The sequence below is a fragment of the Coffea arabica genome, chromosome 11c (genome assembly GCF_036785885.1).
Source record: "Coffea arabica cultivar ET-39 chromosome 11c, Coffea Arabica ET-39 HiFi, whole genome shotgun sequence".
Taxonomy (NCBI): Eukaryota; Viridiplantae; Streptophyta; class Magnoliopsida; order Gentianales; family Rubiaceae; genus Coffea; species Coffea arabica.
The window spans coordinates 21,388,437-21,408,314 of record NC_092330.1 but is presented as its reverse complement, the minus strand read 5'-3'; the positions used below and the strand labels follow the sequence as shown (position 1 = coordinate 21,408,314).

Here is a 19,878-nt window from a genome sequence, read left to right as displayed (position 1 = left end):
TTCCGGCCCGGATCCGGCCCGTTGACACCCCTAGGTGACCCCCTGGGAAATCCTCGTGTTGCACCCCTCCCTTTTTTGTTTCGAAATCCAAATTTTCCCTTCGTTCTTTATGCTGTAGTAATTTAGCTCCGTCGGAACGATTGCTTTATATTTTGCTTCTCATCGAAGCATGAAGGCGGATCTGAAGGCGCGAGACAAGTCAGGAACGGTACGGCTGAATCGAAGCCCGGATCGTCGGTCAATGTTGTCGGCGCAAATGCATAAGCGCAAGCGTGAAGGATCAATTTCAGGATAATTGAGAGTTGTGCGACGAGGGAAAAAAAAGGTGCAAAGCAACAAGAAAAAAATATAAAAGTAAATAAATAAAAGGATGAGAGGAAATTCATGAATTGACGCTTAGAATGAATTCGGGTCCAGAAAAGCCAAACTGCTTCACAGGACGTGGCGGTTTAAAAGAATAAAGCGAAAGGAACATGGCGGGTGCGATCATACCAGCACTAATGCACCGGATCCCATCAGAACTTCGAAGTTAAGCGTGCTTGGGCGACAGTAGTACTAGGATGGGTGACCCTAGGCCGGTCAACGGGTCGGGTCTACACCCGGATCCGGATCGGATCCCTGAAATTTTTGCGGGTATGGGTAGGGATTTAATTCCGTTATCCGGATCCGGATCCGTTTTTTCAAACAAAAAAACGGGTCGGATACGGAATATAGTATTCCGACCCGTATTAGACCCGGATCCGGATATAAATGATTTAATAATTTATAAAAAATATATATTATCAATATAATTTGATTAGGATGATGTATTTGAGTAAAATCAATTTGATTTATTTTCTTATTTGGTTTTTTCTTTGCATTAGCTAGAAATTTGTTTACAAATATATCTTTTTCTCTTTTTTGTTAGAAATTATAAATTTCGGCAAATTTGTTCGGGTAGACCCGACCCGGATCCGAGACTCGCCGGGTCCGGATCCGGAACACCGAATAAAAGACCCGTCGGGTAAACGGGTCGGCTCCGGGTCCGGGTCCGGAATAATGAATTCCGGCCCGGACCCGGCCCGTTGACACCCCTAGGTGACCCCCTGGGAAATCCTCGTGTTGCACCCCTCCCTTTTTTGTTTCGAAATCCAAATTTTCCCTTCGTTCTTTATGCTGTAGTAATTTAGCTCCGTCGGAACGATTGCTTTATATTTTGCTTCTCATCGAAGCATGAAGGCGGATCTGAAGGCGCGAGACAAGTCAGGAACGGTACGGCTGGATCGAAGCCCGGTTCGTCGGTCAAAGTTGTCGGCGCAAATGTATAAGCGCAAGCGTGAAGGATCAATTTCAGGATAATTGAGAGTTGCGCGACGAGGGAAAAAAAAATGGTGCAAATCAACAAGAAAAAAATGTAAAAGTAAATAAATAAAAGGATGAGGGGAAATTCTTGAATTGACGCTTAAAATGAATTCGGGTCCAGAAAAGCCACACTGCTTCACAGGACGGGGCAGTTTAAAAGAATAAAGCGAAAGGAACATGGCGGGTGCGATCATACCAGCACTAATGCACCGGATCCCATCAGAACTTCGAAGTTAAGCGTGCTTGGGCGACAGTAGTACTAGGATGGGTGACCCTAGGCCGGTCAACGGGTCGGGTCTACACCCGGATCCGGATCGGATCCCTGAAATTTTTGCGGGTATGGGTAGGGATTTAATTCCGTTATCCGGATCCGGATCCGTTTTTTCAAACAAAAAAACGGGTCGGATACGGAATATAGTATTCCGACCCGTATTAGACCCGGATTCGGATATAAATGATTTAATAATTTATAAAAAATATATATTATCAATATAATTTGATTAGGATGATGTATTTGAGTAAAATCAATTTGATTTATTTTCTTATTTGGTTTTTTCTTTGCATTAGCTAGAAATTTGTTTACAAATATATCTTTTTCTCTTTTTTGTTAGAAATTATAAATTTCGGCAAATTTGTTCGGGTAGACCCGACCCGGATCCGAGACTCGCCGGGTCCGGATCCGGAACACCGAATAAAAGACCCGTCGGGTAAACGGGTCGGCTCCGGGTCCGGGTCCGGAATAATGAATTCCGGCCCGGACCCGGCCCGTTGACACCCCTAGGTGACCCCCTGGGAAATCCTCGTGTTGCACCCCTCCCTTTTTTGTTTCGAAATCCAAATTTTCCCTTCGTTCTTTATGCTGTAGTAATTTAGCTCCGTCGGAACGATTGCTTTATATTTTGCTTCTCATCGAAGCATGAAGGCGGATCTGAAGGCGCGAGACAAGTCAGGAACGGTACGGCTGGATCGAAGCCCGGATCGTCGGTCAAAGTTGTCGGCGCAAATGTATAAGCGCAAGCGTGAAGGATCAATTTCAGGATAATTGAGAGTTGCGCGACGAGGGAAAAAAAAATGGTGCAAATCAACAAGAAAAAAATGTAAAAGTAAATAAATAAAAGGATGAGGGGAAATTCTTGAATTGACGCTTAAAATGAATTCGGGTCCAGAAAAGCCACACTGCTTCACAGGACGGGGCAGTTTAAAAGAATAAAGCGAAAGGAACATGGCGGGTGCGATCATACCAGCACTAATGCACCGGATCCCATCAGAACTTCGAAGTTAAGCGTGCTTGGGCGACAGTAGTACTAGGATGGGTGACCCTAGGCCGGTCAACGGGTCGGGTCTACACCCGGATCCGGATCGGATCCCTGAAATTTTTGCGGGTATGGGTAGGGATTTAATTCCGTTATCCGGATCCGGATCCGTTTTTTCAAACAAAAAAACGGGTCGGATACGGAATATAGTATTCCGACCCGTATTAGACCCGGATCCGGATATAAATGATTTAATAATTTATAAAAAATATATATTATCAATATAATTTGATTAGGATGATGTATTTGAGTAAAATCAATTTGATTTATTTTCTTATTTGGTTTTTTCTTTGCATTAGCTAGAAATTTGTTTACAAATATATCTTTTTCTCTTTTTTGTTAGAAATTATAAATTTCGGCAAATTTGTTCGGGTAGACCCGACCCGGATCCGAGACTCGCCGGGTCCGGATCCGGAACACCGAATAAAAGACCCGTCGGGTAAACGTGTCGGCTCCGGGTCCGGGTCCGGAATAATGAATTCCGGCCCGGACCCGGCCCGTTGACACCCCTAGGTGACCCCCTGGGAAATCCTCGTGTTGCACCCCTCCCTTTTTTGTTTCGAAATCCAAATTTTCCCTTCGTTCTTTATGCTGTAGTAATTTAGCTCCGTCGGAACGATTGCTTTATATTTTGCTTCTCATCGAAGCATGAAGGCGGATCTGAAGGCGCGAGACAAGTCAGGAACGGTACGGCTGGATCGAAGCCCGGTTCGTCGGTCAAAGTTGTCGGCGCAAATGTATAAGCGCAAGCGTGAAGGATCAATTTCAGGATAATTGAGAGTTGCGCGACGAGGGAAAAAAAAATGGTGCAAATCAACAAGAAAAAAATGTAAAAGTAAATAAATAAAAGGATGAGGGGAAATTCTTGAATTGACGCTTAAAATGAATTCGGGTCCAGAAAAGCCACACTGCTTCACAGGACGGGGCAGTTTAAAAGAATAAAGCGAAAGGAACATGGTGGGTGCGATCATACCAGCACTAATGCACCGGATCCCATCAGAACTCCGAAGTTAAGCGTGCTTGGGCGAGAGTAGTACTAGGATGGGTGACCCCCTGGGAAGTCCTCGTGTTGCACCCCTCCCTTTTTTGTTTCGAAATCCAAATTTTCCCTTCGTTCTTTATGCTGTAGTAATTTAGCTCCGTCGGAACGATTGCTTTATATTTTGCTTCTTATCGAAGCATGAAGGCGGATCTGAAGGCGCGAGACAAGTCAGGAACGGTACGGCTGGATCGAAGCCCGGATCGTCGGTCAAAGTTGTCGGCGCAAATGTATAAGCGCAAGCGTGAAGGATCAATTTCAGGATAATTGAGAGTTGTGCGACGAGGGAAAAAAAAGGTGCAAAGCAACAAGAAAAAAATATAAAAGTAAATAAATAAAAGGATGAGAGGAAATTCATGAATTGACGCTTAGAATGAATTCGGGTCCAGAAAAGCCAAACTGCTTCACAGGACGTGGCAGTTTAAAAGAATAAAGCGAAAGGAACATGGCGGGTGCGATCATACCAGCACTAATGCACCGGATCCCATCAGAACTTCGAAGTTAAGCGTGCTTGGGCGACAGTAGTACTAGGATGGGTGACCCTAGGCCGGTCAACGGGTCGGGTCTACACCCGGATCCGGATCGGATCCCTGAAATTTTTGCTGGTATGGGTAGGGATTTAATTCCGTTATCCGGATCCGGATCCGTTTTTTCAAACAAAAAAACGGGTCGGATACGGAATATAGTATTCCGACCCGTACTAGACCCGGATCCGGATATAAATGATTTAATAATTTATAAAAAATATATATTATCAATATAATTTGATTAGAATGATGTATTTGAGTAAAATCAATTTGATTTATTTTCTTATTTGGTTTTTTCTTTGCTTTAGCTAGAAATTAGTTTACAAATATATCTTTTTCTCTTTTTTGTTAGAAATTATAAATTTTGGCAAATTTGTTCGGGTAGACCCGACCCGGATCCGAGACTCGCCGGGTCCGGATCCGGAACACCGAATAAAAGACCCGTCGGGTAAACGGGTCGGATCCGGGTCCGGGTCCGGAATAAAGAATTCCGGCCCGGATCCGGCCCGTTGACACCCCTAGGTGACCCCCTGGGAAATCCTCGTGTTGCACCCCTCCCTTTTTTGTTTCGAAATCCAAATTTTCCCTTCGTTCTTTATGCTGTAGTAATTTAGCTCCGTCGGAACGATTGCTTTATATTTTGCTTCTCATCGAAGCATGAAGGCGGATCTGAAGGCGCGAGACAAGTCAGGAACGGTACGGCTGAATCGAAGCCCGGATCGTCGGTCAATGTTGTCGGCGCAAATGCATAAGCGCAAGCGTGAAGGATCAATTTCAGGATAATTGAGAGTTGTGCGACGAGGGAAAAAAAAGGTGCAAAGCAACAAGAAAAAAATATAAAAGTAAATAAATAAAAGGATGAGAGGAAATTCATGAATTGACGCTTAGAATGAATTCGGGTCCAGAAAAGCCAAACTGCTTCACAGGACGTGGCGGTTTAAAAGAATAAAGCGAAAGGAACATGGCGGGTGCGATCATACCAGCACTAATGCACCGGATCCCATCAGAACTTCGAAGTTAAGCGTGCTTGGGCGACAGTAGTACTAGGATGGGTGACCCTAGGCCGGTCAACGGGTCGGGTCTACACCCGGATCCGGATCGGATCCCTGAAATTTTTGCGGGTATGGGTAGGGATTTAATTCCGTTATCCGGATCCGGATCCGTTTTTTCAAACAAAAAAACGGGTCGGATACGGAATATAGTATTCCGACCCGTATTAGACCCGGATCCGGATATAAATGATTTAATAATTTATAAAAAATATATATTATCAATATAATTTGATTAGGATGATGTATTTGAGTAAAATCAATTTGATTTATTTTCTTATTTGGTTTTTTCTTTGCATTAGCTAGAAATTAGTTTACAAATATATCTTTTTCTCTTTTTTGTTAGAAATTATAAATTTTGGCAAATTTGTTCGGGTAGACCCGACCCGGATCCGAGACTCGCCGGGTCCGGATCCGGAACACCGAATAAAAGACCCGTCGGGTAAACGGGTCGGCTCCGGGTCCGGGTCCGGAATAATGAATTCCGGCCCGGACCCGGCCCGTTGACACCCCTAGGTGACCCCCTGGGAAATCCTCGTGTTGCACCCCTCCCTTTTTTGTTTCGAAATCCAAATTTTCCCTTCGTTCTTTATGCTGTAGTAATTTAGCTCCGTCGGAACGATTGCTTTATATTTTGCTTCTCATCGAAGCATGAAGGCGGATCTGAAGGCGCGAGACAAGTCAGGAACGGTACGGCTGGATCGAAGCCCGGATCGTCGGTCAAAGTTGTCGGCGCAAATGTATAAGCGCAAGCGTGAAGGATCAATTTCAGGATAATTGAGAGTTGTGCGACGAGGGAAAAAAAAGGTGCAAAGCAACAAGAAAAAAATATAAAAGTAAATAAATAAAAGGATGAGAGGAAATTCATGAATTGACGCTTAGAATGAATTCGGGTCCAGAAAAGCCAAACTGCTTCACAGGACGTGGCAGTTTAAAAGAATAAAGCGAAAGGAACATGGCGGGTGCGATCATACCAGCACTAATGCACCGGATCCCATCAGAACTTCGAAGTTAAGCGTGCTTGGGCGACAGTAGTACTAGGATGGGTGACCCTAGGCCGGTCAACGGGTCGGGTCTACACCCGGATCCGGATCGGATCCCTGAAATTTTTGCGGGTATGGGTAGGGATTTAATTCCGTTATCCGGATCCGGATCCGTTTTTTCAAACAAAAAAACGGGTCGGATACGGAATATAGTATTCCGACCCGTATTAGACCCGGATTCGGATATAAATGATTTAATAATTTATAAAAAATATATATTATCAATATAATTTGATTAGGATGATGTATTTGAGTAAAATCAATTTGATTTATTTTCTTATTTGGTTTTTTCTTTGCATTAGCTAGAAATTTGTTTACAAATATATCTTTTTCTCTTTTTTGTTAGAAATTATAAATTTCGGCAAATTTGTTCGGGTAGACCCGACCCGGATCCGAGACTCGCCGGGTCCGGATCCGGAACACCGAATAAAAGACCCGTCGGGTAAACGGGTCGGCTCCGGGTCCGGGTCCGGAATAATGAATTCCGGCCCGGACCCGGCCCGTTGACACCCCTAGGTGACCCCCTGGGAAATCCTCGTGTTGCACCCCTCCCTTTTTTGTTTCGAAATCCAAATTTTCCCTTCGTTCTTTATGCTGTAGTAATTTAGCTCCGTCGGAACGATTGCTTTATATTTTGCTTCTCATCGAAGCATGAAGGCGGATCTGAAGGCGCGAGACAAGTCAGGAACGGTACGGCTGGATCGAAGCCCGGATCGTCGGTCAAAGTTGTCGGCGCAAATGTATAAGCGCAAGCGTGAAGGATCAATTTCAGGATAATTGAGAGTTGCGCGACGAGGGAAAAAAAAATGGTGCAAATCAACAAGAAAAAAATGTAAAAGTAAATAAATAAAAGGATGAGGGGAAATTCTTGAATTGACGCTTAAAATGAATTCGGGTCCAGAAAAGCCACACTGCTTCACAGGACGGGGCAGTTTAAAAGAATAAAGCGAAAGGAACATGGCGGGTGCGATCATACCAGCACTAATGCACCGGATCCCATCAGAACTCCGAAGTTAAGCGTGCTTGGGCGAGAGTAGTACTAGGATGGGTGACCCCCTGGGAAGTCCTCGTGTTGCACCCCTCCCTTTTTTGTTTCGAAATCCAAATTTCCCCTTCGTTCTTTATGCTGTAGTAATTTAGCTCCGTCGGAACGATTGCTTGATATTTTGCTTCTCATCGAAGCATGAAGGCGGATCTGAAGGCGCGAGACAAGTCAGGAACGGTACGGCTGGATCGAAGCCCGGATCGTCGGTCAAAGTTGTCGGCGCAAATGTATAAGCGCAAGCGTGAAGGATCAATTTCAGGATAATTGAGAGTTGTGCGACGAGGGAAAAAAAAGGTGCAAAGCAACAAGAAAAAAATATAAAAGTAAATAAATAAAAGGATGAGAGGAAATTCATGAATTGACGCTTAGAATGAATTCGGGTCCAGAAAAGCCAAACTGCTTCACAGGACGTGGCAGTTTAAAAGAATAAAGCGAAAGGAACATGGCGGGTGCGATCATACCAGCACTAATGCACCGGATCCCATCAGAACTCCGAAGTTAAGCGTGCTTGGGCGACAGTAGTACTAGGATGGGTGACCCTAGGCCTGTCAACGGGTCGGGTCTAGACCCGGATCCGGATCGGATCGCTGAAATTTTTTCGGGTATGGGTAGGGATTTAATTCCGTTATCCGGATCCGGATCCGTTTTTTCAAACAAAAAAACGGGTCGGATACGGAATATAGTATTCCGACCCGTATTAGAACCGGATCCGGATATAAATGATTTAATAATTTATAAAAAATATATATTATCAATATAATTTGATTAGGATGATGTATTTGAGTAAAATCAATTTGATTTATTTTCTTATTTGGTTTTTTCTTTGCATTAGCTAGAAATTTGTTTACAAATATATCTTTTTCTCTTTTTTGTTAGAAATTATAAATTTCGGCAAATTTGTTCGGGTAGACCCGACCCGGATCCGAGACTCGCCGGGTCCGGATCCGGAACACCGAATAAAAGACCCGTCGGGTAAACGGGTCGGCTCCGGGTCCGGGTCCGGAATAATGAATTCCGGCCCGGACCCGGCCCGTTGACACCCCTAGGTGACCCCCTGGGAAATCCTCGTGTTGCACCCCTCCCTTTTTTGTTTCGAAATCCAAATTTTCCCTTCGTTCTTTATGCTGTAGTAATTTAGCTCCGTCGGAACGATTGCTTTATATTTTGCTTCTCATCGAAGCATGAAGGCGGATCTGAAGGCGCGAGACAAGTCAGGAACGGTACGGCTGGATCGAAGCCCGGTTCGTCGGTCAAAGTTGTCGGCGCAAATGTATAAGCGCAAGCGTGAAGGATCAATTTCAGGATAATTGAGAGTTGCGCGACGAGGGAAAAAAAAATGGTGCAAATCAACAAGAAAAAAATGTAAAAGTAAATAAATAAAAGGATGAGGGGAAATTCTTGAATTGACGCTTAAAATGAATTCGGGTCCAGAAAAGCCACACTGCTTCACAGGACGGGGCAGTTTAAAAGAATAAAGCGAAAGGAACATGGTGGGTGCGATCATACCAGCACTAATGCACCGGATCCCATCAGAACTCCGAAGTTAAGCGTGCTTGGGCGAGAGTAGTACTAGGATGGGTGACCCCCTGGGAAGTCCTCGTGTTGCACCCCTCCCTTTTTTGTTTCGAAATCCAAATTTCCCCTTCGTTCTTTATGCTGTAGTAATTTAGCTCCGTCGGAACGATTGCTTTATATTTTGCTTCTTATCGAAGCATGAAGGCGGATCTGAAGGCGCGAGACAAGTCAGGAACGGTACGGCTGGATCGAAGCCCGGATCGTCGGTCAAAGTTGTCGGCGCAAATGTATAAGCGCAAGCGTGAAGGATCAATTTCAGGATAATTGAGAGTTGTGCGACGAGGGAAAAAAAAGGTGCAAAGCAACAAGAAAAAAATATAAAAGTAAATAAATAAAAGGATGAGAGGAAATTCATGAATTGACGCTTAGAATGAATTCGGGTCCAGAAAAGCCAAACTGCTTCACAGGACGTGGCAGTTTAAAAGAATAAAGCGAAAGGAACATGGCGGGTGCGATCATACCAGCACTAATGCACCGGATCCCATCAGAACTTCGAAGTTAAGCGTGCTTGGGCGACAGTAGTACTAGGATGGGTGACCCTAGGCCGGTCAACGGGTCGGGTCTACACCCGGATCCGGATCGGATCCCTGAAATTTTTGCTGGTATGGGTAGGGATTTAATTCCGTTATCCGGATCCGGATCCGTTTTTTCAAACAAAAAAACGGGTCGGATACGGAATATAGTATTCCGACCCGTACTAGACCCGGATCCGGATATAAATGATTTAATAATTTATAAAAAATATATATTATCAATATAATTTGATTAGGATGATGTATTTGAGTAAAATCAATTTGATTTATTTTCTTATTTGGTTTTTTCTTTGCTTTAGCTAGAAATTAGTTTACAAATATATCTTTTTCTCTTTTTTGTTAGAAATTATAAATTTTGGCAAATTTGTTCGGGTAGACCCGACCCGGATCCGAGACTCGCCGGGTCCGGATCCGGAACACCGAATAAAAGACCCGTCGGGTAAACGGGTCGGATCCGGGTCCGGGTCCGGAATAAAGAATTCCGGCCCGGATCCGGCCCGTTGACACCCCTAGGTGACCCCCTGGGAAATCCTCGTGTTGCACCCCTCCCTTTTTTGTTTCGAAATCCAAATTTTCCCTTCGTTCTTTATGCTGTAGTAATTTAGCTCCGTCGGAACGATTGCTTTATATTTTGCTTCTCATCGAAGCATGAAGGCGGATCTGAAGGCGCGAGACAAGTCAGGAACGGTACGGCTGAATCGAAGCCCGGATCGTCGGTCAATGTTGTCGGCGCAAATGCATAAGCGCAAGCGTGAAGGATCAATTTCAGGATAATTGAGAGTTGTGCGACGAGGGAAAAAAAAGGTGCAAAGCAACAAGAAAAAAATATAAAAGTAAATAAATAAAAGGATGAGAGGAAATTCATGAATTGACGCTTAGAATGAATTCGGGTCCAGAAAAGCCAAACTGCTTCACAGGACGTGGCGGTTTAAAAGAATAAAGCGAAAGGAACATGGCGGGTGCGATCATACCAGCACTAATGCACCGGATCCCATCAGAACTTCGAAGTTAAGCGTGCTTGGGCGACAGTAGTACTAGGATGGGTGACCCTAGGCCGGTCAACGGGTCGGGTCTACACCCGGATCCGGATCGGATCCCTGAAATTTTTGCGGGTATGGGTAGGGATTTAATTCCGTTATCCGGATCCGGATCCGTTTTTTCAAACAAAAAAACGGGTCGGATACGGAATATAGTATTCCGACCCGTATTAGAACCGGATCCGGATATAAATGATTTAATAATTTATAAAAAATATATATTATCAATATAATTTGATTAGGATGATGTATTTGAGTAAAATCAATTTGATTTATTTTCTTATTTGGTTTTTTCTTTGCATTAGCTAGAAATTTGTTTACAAATATATCTTTTTCTCTTTTTTGTTAGAAATTATAAATTTCGGCAAATTTGTTCGGGTAGACCCGACCCGGATCCGAGACTCGCCGGGTCCGGATCCGGAACACCGAATAAAAGACCCGTCGGGTAAACGGGTCGGCTCCGGGTCCGGGTCCGGAATAATGAATTCCGGCCCGGACCCGGCCCGTTGACACCCCTAGGTGACCCCCTGGGAAATCCTCGTGTTGCACCCCTCCCTTTTTTGTTTCGAAATCCAAATTTTCCCTTCGTTCTTTATGCTGTAGTAATTTAGCTCCGTCGGAACGATTGCTTTATATTTTGCTTCTCATCGAAGCATGAAGGCGGATCTGAAGGCGCGAGACAAGTCAGGAACGGTACGGCTGGATCGAAGCCCGGTTCGTCGGTCAAAGTTGTCGGCGCAAATGTATAAGCGCAAGCGTGAAGGATCAATTTCAGGATAATTGAGAGTTGCGCGACGAGGGAAAAAAAAATGGTGCAAATCAACAAGAAAAAAATGTAAAAGTAAATAAATAAAAGGATGAGGGGAAATTCTTGAATTGACGCTTAAAATGAATTCGGGTCCAGAAAAGCCACACTGCTTCACAGGACGGGGCAGTTTAAAAGAATAAAGCGAAAGGAACATGGCGGGTGCGATCATACCAGCACTAATGCACCGGATCCCATCAGAACTTCGAAGTTAAGCGTGCTTGGGCGACAGTAGTACTAGGATGGGTGACCCTAGGCCGGTCAACGGGTCGGGTCTACACCCGGATCCGGATCGGATCCCTGAAATTTTTGCGGGTATGGGTAGGGATTTAATTCCGTTATCCGGATCCGGATCCGTTTTTTCAAACAAAAAAACGGGTCGGATACGGAATATAGTATTCCGACCCGTATTAGACCCGGATCCGGATATAAATGATTTAATAATTTATAAAAAATATATATTATCAATATAATTTGATTAGGATGATGTATTTGAGTAAAATCAATTTGATTTATTTTCTTATTTGGTTTTTTCTTTGCATTAGCTAGAAATTTGTTTACAAATATATCTTTTTCTCTTTTTTGTTAGAAATTATAAATTTCGGCAAATTTGTTCGGGTAGACCCGACCCGGATCCGAGACTCGCCGGGTCCGGATCCGGAACACCGAATAAAAGACCCGTCGGGTAAACGGGTCGGCTCCGGGTCCGGGTCCGGAATAATGAATTCCGGCCCGGACCCGGCCCGTTGACACCCCTAGGTGACCCCCTGGGAAATCCTCGTGTTGCACCCCTCCCTTTTTTGTTTCGAAATCCAAATTTTCCCTTCGTTCTTTATGCTGTAGTAATTTAGCTCCGTCGGAACGATTGCTTTATATTTTGCTTCTCATCGAAGCATGAAGGCGGATCTGAAGGCGCGAGACAAGTCAGGAACGGTACGGCTGGATCGAAGCCCGGTTCGTCGGTCAAAGTTGTCGGCGCAAATGTATAAGCGCAAGCGTGAAGGATCAATTTCAGGATAATTGAGAGTTGCGCGACGAGGGAAAAAAAAATGGTGCAAATCAACAAGAAAAAAATGTAAAAGTAAATAAATAAAAGGATGAGGGGAAATTCTTGAATTGACGCTTAAAATGAATTCGGGTCCAGAAAAGCCACACTGCTTCACAGGACGGGGCAGTTTAAAAGAATAAAGCGAAAGGAACATGGTGGGTGCGATCATACCAGCACTAATGCACCGGATCCCATCAGAACTCCGAAGTTAAGCGTGCTTGGGCGAGAGTAGTACTAGGATGGGTGACCCCCTGGGAAGTCCTCGTGTTGCACCCCTCCCTTTTTTGTTTCGAAATCCAAATTTCCCCTTCGTTCTTTATGCTGTAGTAATTTAGCTCCGTCGGAACGATTGCTTTATATTTGCGCAAGCGTGAAGGATCAATTTCAGGATAATTGAGAGTTGCGCGACGAGGGAAAAAAAAAGGTGCAAATCAACAAGAAAAAAATGTAAAAGTAAATAAATAAAAGGATGAGGGGAAATTCTTGAATTGACGCTTAAAATGAATTCGGGTCCAGAAAAGCCACACTGCTTCACAGGACGGGGCAGTTTAAAAGAATAAAGCGAAAAGAACATGGCGGGTGCGATCATACCAGCACTAATGCACCGGATCCCATCAGAACTCCGAAGTTAAGCGTGCTTGGGCGAGAGTAGTACTAGGATGGGTGACCCCCTGGGAAGTCCTCGTGTTGCACCCCTCCCTTTTTTGTTTCGAAATCCAAATTTCCCCTTCGTTCTTGATGCTGTAGTAATTTAGCTCCGTCGGAACGATTGCTTTATATTTTGCTTCTTATCGAAGCATGAAGGCGGATCTGAAGGCGCGAGACAAGTCAGGAACGGTACGGCTGGATCGAAGCCCGGATCGTCGGTCAAAGTTGTCGGCGCAAATGTATAAGCGCAAGCGTGAAGGATCAATTTCGGGATAACTGAGAGTTGTGCGACGAGGGAAAAAAAAAGGTGCAAATCAACAAGAAAAAAATATAAAAGTAAATAAATAAAAGGATGAGAGGAAATTCATGAATTGACGCTTAGAATGAATTCGGGTCCAGAAAAGCCAAACTGCTTCACAGGGCGTGGCAGTTTAAAAGAATAAAACGAAAGGAACATGGCGGGTGCGATCATACCAGCACTAATGCCCCGGATCCCATCAGAACTCTGAAGTTAAGCGTGCTTGGGCGACAGTAGTACTAGGATGGGTGACCCTAGGCCTGTCAACGGGTCGGGTCTAGACCCGGATCCGGATCGGATCGCTGAAATTATTGCGGGTATGGGTAGGGATTTAATTCCGTTACCCGGATCCGGATCCGTTTTTTCAAACAAAAAAACGGGTCGGATACGGAATATAGTATTCCGACCCGTATTAGATCCGGATCCGGATATAAATGATTTAATAATTTAAAAAATATATATATTATCAATATAATTTGATTAGGATGATGTATTTGAGTAAAATCAATTTGATTTATTTTCTTATTTGGTTTTTTCTTTGCATTAGTTAGAAATTAGTTTACAAATATATCTTTTTCTCTTTTTTGTCAGAAATTATAAATTTTGGCAAATTTGTTCGGGTAGACCCGACCCGGATCCGAGACTCGCCGGGTCCGGATCCGGAACACAGAATAAAAGGCCCGTCGGGTAAACGGGTCGGATCCGGGTCCGGAATAATGAATTCCGGCCCGGACCCGGCCCGCTGACACCCTAGGTGACCCCCTGGGAACTCCTCGTGTTGCACCCCTCCCTTTTTTGTTTCGAAATCCAAATTTCCCCTTCGTTCTTTATGCTGTAGTAACTTAGCTCCGTCGGAACGATTGCTTTATATTTTGCTTCTCATCGAAGCATGAAGGCGGATCTGAAGGCGCGAGACAAGTCAGGAACGGTACGGCTGGATCGAAGCCCGGATCGTCGGTCAAAGTTGTCGGCGCAAATGTATAAGCGCAAGCGTGAAGGATCAATTTCAGGATAATTGAGAGTTGTGCGACGAGGGAAAAAAAAAGGTGCAAATCAACAAGAAAAAAATATAAAAGTAAATAAATAAAAGGATGAGAGGAAATTCATGAATTGACGCTTAGAATGAATTCGGGTCCTGAAAAGCCAAACTGCTTCACAGGACGTGGCAGTTTAAAAGAATAAAGCGAAAGGAACATGGCGGGTGCGATCATACCAGCACTAATGCACCGGATCCCATCAGAACTCCGAAGTTAAGCGTGCTTGGGCGACAGTAGTACTAGGATGGGTGACCCTAGGCCTGTCAACGGGTCGGGTCTAGACCCGGATCCGGATCGGATCGCTGAAATTATTGCGGGTATGGGTAGGGATTTAATTCCGTTACCCGGATCCGGATCCGTTTTTTCAAACAAAAAAACGTGTCGGATACGGAATATAGTATTCCGACCCGTATTAGACCCGGATCCGGATATAAATGATTTAATAATTTAAAAAATATAAATATTATCAATATAATTTGATTAGGATGATATATTTGAGTAAAATCAATTTGATTTATTTTCTTATTTGGTTTTTTCTTTGCATTAGTTAGAAATTAGTTTACAAATATATCTTTTTCTCTTTTTTGTCAGAAATTATAAATTTTGGCAAATTTGTTCGGGTAGACCCGACCCGGATCCGAGACTCGCCGGGTCCGGATCCGGAACACAGAATAAAAGGCCCGTCGGGTAAACGGGTCGGATCCGGGTCCGGCATAGTAATTCGGGTCCGGGTCCGGAATAATGAATTCCGGCCCGGACCCGGCCCGCTGACACCCCTAGGTGACCCCTTGGGAAATCCTCGTGTTGCACCCCTCCCTTTTTTGTTTCGAAATCCAAATTTCCCCTTCGTTCTTTATGCTGTAGTAATTTAGCTCCGTCGGACCGATTGCTTTATATTTTGCTTCTCATCGAAGCATGAAGGCGGATCTGAACGCGCGAGACAAGTCAGGAACGGTACGGCTGGATCGAAGCCCGGATCGTCGGTCAAAGTTGTCGGCGCAAATGTATAAGCGCAAGCGTGAAGGATCAATTTCGGGATAATTGAGAGTTGCGCAACGAGGGAAAAAAAAAGGTGCAAATCAACAAGAAAAAAATGTAAAAGTAAATAAATAAAAGGATGAGGGGAAATTCTTGAATTGACGCTTAAAATGAATTCGGGTCCAAAAAACCCACACTGCTTCACAGGACGGGGCAGTTTAAAAGAATAAAGCGAAAGGAACATGGCGGGTGCGATCATACCAGCACTAATGCACCGGATCCCATCAGAACTCCGAAGTTAAGCGTGCTTGGGCGAGAGTAGTACTAGGATGGGTGACCCCCTGGGAAGTCCTCGTGTTGCACCCCACACTTTTTTGTTTCGAAATCCAAATTTCCCCTTCGTTCTTTATGCTGTAGTAATTTAGCTCCGTCGGAACGATTGCTTTATATTTTGCTTCTTATCGAAGCATGAAGGCGGATCTGAAGGCGCGAGACAAGTCAGGAACGGTACGGCTGGATCGAAGCCCGGATCGTCGGTCAAAGTTGTCGGCGCAAATGTATAAGCGCAAGCGTGAAGGATCAATTTCAGGATAACTGAGAGTTGTGCGACGAGGGAAAAAAAAAGGTGCAAATCAACAAGAAAAAAATATAAAAGTAAATAAATAAAAGGATGAGAGGAAATTCATGAATTGACGCTTAGAATGAATTCGGGTCCAGAAAAGCCAAACTGCTTCACAGGACGTGGCAGTTTAAAAGAATAAAGCGAAAGGAACATGGCGGGTGCGATCATACCAGCACTAATGCACCGGATCCCTTCAGAACTCCGAAGTTAAGCGTGCTTGGGCGACAGTAGTACTAGGATGGGTGACCCTAGGCCTGTCAACGGGTCGGGTCTAGACCCGGATCCGGATCGGATCGCTGAAATTATTGCGAGTATGGGTAGGGATTTAATTCCGTTATCCGAATCCGGATCCGTTTTTTCAAACAAAAAAACGGGTCGGATACGGAATATTGTATTCCGACCCGTATTAGACCCGGATCCGGATATAAATGATTTAATAATTTAAAAAATATAAATATTATCAATATAATTTGATTAGGATGATGTATTTGAGTAAAATCAATTTGATTTATTTTCTTATTTGGTTTTTTCTTTGCATTAGTTAGAAATTAGTTTACAAATATATCTTTTTCTCTTTTTTGTCAGAAATTATAAATTTTGGCAAATTTGTTCGGGTAGACCCGACCCGGATCCGAGACTCGCCGGGTCCGGATCCGGAACACAGAATAAAAGGCCCGTCGGGTAAACGGGTCGGATCCGGGTCCGGAATAATGAATTCCGGCCCGGACCCGGCCCGCTGACACCCTAGGTGACCCCCTGGGAAATCCTCGTGTTGCACCCCTCCCTTTTTTGTTTCGAAATCCAAATTTCCCCTTCGTTCTTTATGCTGTAGTAACTTAGCTCCGTCGGAACGATTGCTTTATATTTTGCTTCTCATCGAAGCATGAAGGCGGATCTGAAGGCGCGAGACAAGTCAGGAACGGTACGGCTGGATCGAAGCCCGGATTGTCGGTCAAAGTTGTCGGCGCAAATGTATAAGCGCAAGCGTGAAGGATCAATTTCAGGATAATTGAGAGTTGCGCAACGAGGGAAAAAAAAAGGTGCAAATCAACAAGAAAAAAATGTAAAAGTAAATAAATAAAAGGATGAGGGGAAATTCTTGAATTGACGCTTAAAATGAATTCGGGTCCAAAAAACCCACACTGCTTCACAGGACGGGGCAGTTTAAAAGAATAAAGCGAAAGGAACATGGCGGGTGCGATCATACCAGCACTAATGCACCGGATCCCATCAGAACTCCGAAGTTAAGCGTGCTTGGGCGAGAGTAGTACTAGGATGGGTGACCCCCTGGGAAGTCCTCGTGTTGCACCCCACACTTTTTTGTTTCGAAATCCAAATTTCCCCTTCGTTCTTTATGCTGTAGTAATTTAGCTCCGTCGGAACGATTGCTTTATATTTTGCTTCTTATCGAAGCATGAAGGCGGATCTGAAGGCGCGAGACAAGTCAGGAACGGTACGGCTGGATCGAAGCCCGGATCGTCGGTCAAAGTTGTCGGCACAAATGTATAAGCGCAAGCGTGAAGGATCAATTTCAGGATAACTGAGAGTTGTGCGACGAGGGAAAAAAAAAGGTGCAAATCAACAAGAAAAAAATATAAAAGTAAATAAATAAAAGGATGAGAGGAAATTCATGAATTGACGCTTAGAATGAATTCGGGTCCAGAAAAGCCAAACTGCTTCACAGGACGTGGCAGTTTAAAAGAATAAAGCGAAAGGAACATGGCGGGTGCGATCATACCAGCACTAATGCACCGGATCCCTTCAGAACTCCGAAGTTAAGCGTGCTTGGGCGACAGTAGTACTAGGATGGGTGACCCTAGGCCTGTCAACGGGTCGGGTCTAGACCCGGATCCGGATCGGATCGCTGAAATTATTGCGAGTATGGGTAGGGATTTAATTCCGTTACCCGAATCCGGATCCGTTTTTTCAAACAAAAAAACGGGTCGGATACGGAATATTGTATTCCGACCCGTATTAGACCCGGATCCGGATATAAATGATTTAATAATTTAAAAAATATAAATATTATCAATATAATTTGATTAGGATGATGTATTTGAGTAAAATCAATTTGATTTATTTTCTTATTTGGTTTTTTCTTTGCATTAGTTAGAAATTAGTTTACAAATATATCTTTTTCTCTTTTTTGTTAGAAATTATAAATTTTGGCAAATTTGTTCGGGTAGACCCGACCCGGATCCGAGACTCGCCGGGTCCGGAACACAGAATAAAAGGCCCGTCGGGTAAACGGATCGGATCCGGGTCCGGAATAATGATTTCCGGCCCGGACCCGGCCCGCTGACACCCCTAGGTGACCCCCTGGGAAATCCCCGTGTTGCACCCCTCCCTTTTTTGTTTCGAAATCCAAATTTCCCCTTCGTTCTTTATGCTGTAGTAATTTAGCTCCGTCGGAACGATTGCTTTATATTTTGCTTCTCATCGAAGCATGAAGGCGGATCTGAAGGCGCGAGACAAGTCAGGAACGGTACGGCTGGATCGAAGCCCGGATCGTCGGTCAAAGTTGTCGGCGCAAATGTATAAGCGCAAGCGTGAAGGATCAATTTCAGGATAATTGAGAGTTGCGCGACGAGGGAAAAAAAAAGGTGCAAATCAACAAGAAAAAAATGTAAAAGTAAATAAATAAAAGGATGAGGGGAAATTCTTGAATTGACGCTTAAAATGAATTCGGGTCCAGAAAAGCCACACTGCTTCACAGGACGGGGCAGTTTAAAAGAATAAAGCGAAAAGAACATGGCGGGTGCGATCATACCAGCACTAATGCACCGGATCCCATCAGAACTCCGAAGTTAAGCGTGCTTGGGCGAGAGTAGTACTAGGATGGGTGACCCCCTGGGAAGTCCTCGTGTTGCACCCCTCCCTTTTTTGTTTCGAAATCCAAATTTCCCCTTCGTTCTTGATGCTGTAGTAATTTAGCTCCGTCGGAACGATTGCTTTATATTTTGCTTCTTATCGAAGCATGAAGGCGGATCTGAAGGCGCGAGACAAGTCAGGAACGGTACGGCTGGATCGAAGCCCGGATCGTCGGTCAAAGTTGTCGGCGCAAATGTATAAGCGCAAGCGTGAAGGATCAATTTCAGGATAACTGAGAGTTGTGCGACGAGGGAAAAAAAAAGGTGCAAATCAACAAGAAAAAAATATAAAAGTAAATAAATAAAAGGATGAGAGGAAATTCATGAATTGACGCTTAGAATGAATTCGGGTCCAGAAAAGCCAAACTGCTTCACAGGACGTGGCAGTTTAAAAGAATAAAGCGAAAGGAACATGGCGGGTGCGATCATACCAGCACTAATGCACCGGATCCCATCAGAACTCCGAAGTTAAGCGTGCTTGGGCGACAGTAGTACTAGGATGGGTGACCCTAGGCCTGTCAACGGGTCGGGTCTAGACCCGGATCCGGATCGGATCGCTGAAATTATTGCGGGTATGGGTAGGGATTTAATTCCGTTACCCGGATCCGGATCCGTTTTTTCAAACAAAAAAACGGGTCGGATACGGAATATAGTATTCCGACCCGTATTAGACCCGGATCCGGATATAAATGATTTAATAATTTAAAAAATATAAATATTATCAATATAATTTGATTAGGATGATGTATTTGAGTAAAATCAATTTGATTTATTTTCTTATTTGGTTTTTTCTTTGCATTAGTTAGAAATTAGTTTACAAATATATCTTTTTCTCTTTTTTGTCAGAAATTATAAATTTTGGCAAATTTGTTCGGGTAGACCCGACCCGGATCCGAGACTCGCCGGGTCCGGATCCGGAACACAGAATAAAAGGCCCGTCGGGTAAACGGGTCGGATCCGGGTCCGGAAGTAATTCGGGTCCGGGTCCGGAATAATGAATTCCGGCCCGGACCCGGCCCGCTGACACCCCTAGGTGACCCCCTGGGAAATCCTCGTGTTGCACCCCTCCC

General features: G+C 44.2%; 8 non-coding genes and 15 pseudogenes across 8 annotated transcripts; all 23 read left to right on the top strand.

The window, feature by feature from the left end:
* Window positions 1–478: 478 nt before the first annotated feature.
* On the top strand, window positions 479–596 carry LOC140019560 (5S ribosomal RNA; annotated as a pseudogene).
* Window positions 597–1,523: 927 nt separating this feature from the next.
* On the top strand, window positions 1,524–1,641 carry LOC140019558 (5S ribosomal RNA; annotated as a pseudogene).
* Window positions 1,642–2,568: 927 nt separating this feature from the next.
* Window positions 2,569–2,686, top strand: LOC140019557 (5S ribosomal RNA; annotated as a pseudogene).
* A 927-nt stretch (window positions 2,687–3,613) lies between these two features.
* LOC140018329 (5S ribosomal RNA) lies at window positions 3,614–3,732 on the top strand. The gene has a single exon (XR_011824512.1). It is a non-coding gene; the product is annotated as a 5S ribosomal RNA (ribosomal RNA).
* A 411-nt stretch (window positions 3,733–4,143) lies between these two features.
* Window positions 4,144–4,261, top strand: LOC140019556 (5S ribosomal RNA; annotated as a pseudogene).
* A 925-nt stretch (window positions 4,262–5,186) lies between these two features.
* On the top strand, window positions 5,187–5,304 carry LOC140019555 (5S ribosomal RNA; annotated as a pseudogene).
* Window positions 5,305–6,229: 925 nt separating this feature from the next.
* LOC140019554 (5S ribosomal RNA) lies at window positions 6,230–6,347 on the top strand (annotated as a pseudogene).
* Window positions 6,348–7,274: 927 nt separating this feature from the next.
* On the top strand, window positions 7,275–7,393 carry LOC140018318 (5S ribosomal RNA). Its single transcript, XR_011824511.1, has one exon. It is a non-coding gene; the product is annotated as a 5S ribosomal RNA (ribosomal RNA).
* Window positions 7,394–7,804: 411 nt separating this feature from the next.
* LOC140018667 (5S ribosomal RNA) lies at window positions 7,805–7,922 on the top strand (annotated as a pseudogene).
* A 927-nt stretch (window positions 7,923–8,849) lies between these two features.
* On the top strand, window positions 8,850–8,968 carry LOC140018306 (5S ribosomal RNA). The gene has a single exon (XR_011824510.1). It is a non-coding gene; the product is annotated as a 5S ribosomal RNA (ribosomal RNA).
* A 411-nt stretch (window positions 8,969–9,379) lies between these two features.
* On the top strand, window positions 9,380–9,497 carry LOC140019553 (5S ribosomal RNA; annotated as a pseudogene).
* Window positions 9,498–10,422: 925 nt separating this feature from the next.
* LOC140019552 (5S ribosomal RNA) lies at window positions 10,423–10,540 on the top strand (annotated as a pseudogene).
* A 927-nt stretch (window positions 10,541–11,467) lies between these two features.
* On the top strand, window positions 11,468–11,585 carry LOC140019551 (5S ribosomal RNA; annotated as a pseudogene).
* Window positions 11,586–12,512: 927 nt separating this feature from the next.
* Window positions 12,513–12,631, top strand: LOC140018295 (5S ribosomal RNA). Its single transcript, XR_011824509.1, has one exon. It is a non-coding gene; the product is annotated as a 5S ribosomal RNA (ribosomal RNA).
* Window positions 12,632–12,932: 301 nt separating this feature from the next.
* Window positions 12,933–13,051, top strand: LOC140018284 (5S ribosomal RNA). The gene has a single exon (XR_011824508.1). It is a non-coding gene; the product is annotated as a 5S ribosomal RNA (ribosomal RNA).
* A 412-nt stretch (window positions 13,052–13,463) lies between these two features.
* LOC140020657 (5S ribosomal RNA) lies at window positions 13,464–13,581 on the top strand (annotated as a pseudogene).
* A 919-nt stretch (window positions 13,582–14,500) lies between these two features.
* LOC140018666 (5S ribosomal RNA) lies at window positions 14,501–14,618 on the top strand (annotated as a pseudogene).
* A 945-nt stretch (window positions 14,619–15,563) lies between these two features.
* Window positions 15,564–15,682, top strand: LOC140018274 (5S ribosomal RNA). The gene has a single exon (XR_011824507.1). It is a non-coding gene; the product is annotated as a 5S ribosomal RNA (ribosomal RNA).
* Window positions 15,683–16,094: 412 nt separating this feature from the next.
* Window positions 16,095–16,212, top strand: LOC140020026 (5S ribosomal RNA; annotated as a pseudogene).
* A 919-nt stretch (window positions 16,213–17,131) lies between these two features.
* LOC140018263 (5S ribosomal RNA) lies at window positions 17,132–17,250 on the top strand. The gene has a single exon (XR_011824505.1). It is a non-coding gene; the product is annotated as a 5S ribosomal RNA (ribosomal RNA).
* A 412-nt stretch (window positions 17,251–17,662) lies between these two features.
* Window positions 17,663–17,780, top strand: LOC140020025 (5S ribosomal RNA; annotated as a pseudogene).
* Window positions 17,781–18,694: 914 nt separating this feature from the next.
* Window positions 18,695–18,813, top strand: LOC140018252 (5S ribosomal RNA). The gene has a single exon (XR_011824504.1). It is a non-coding gene; the product is annotated as a 5S ribosomal RNA (ribosomal RNA).
* Window positions 18,814–19,225: 412 nt separating this feature from the next.
* LOC140018665 (5S ribosomal RNA) lies at window positions 19,226–19,343 on the top strand (annotated as a pseudogene).
* Window positions 19,344–19,878: the final 535 nt, after the last annotated feature.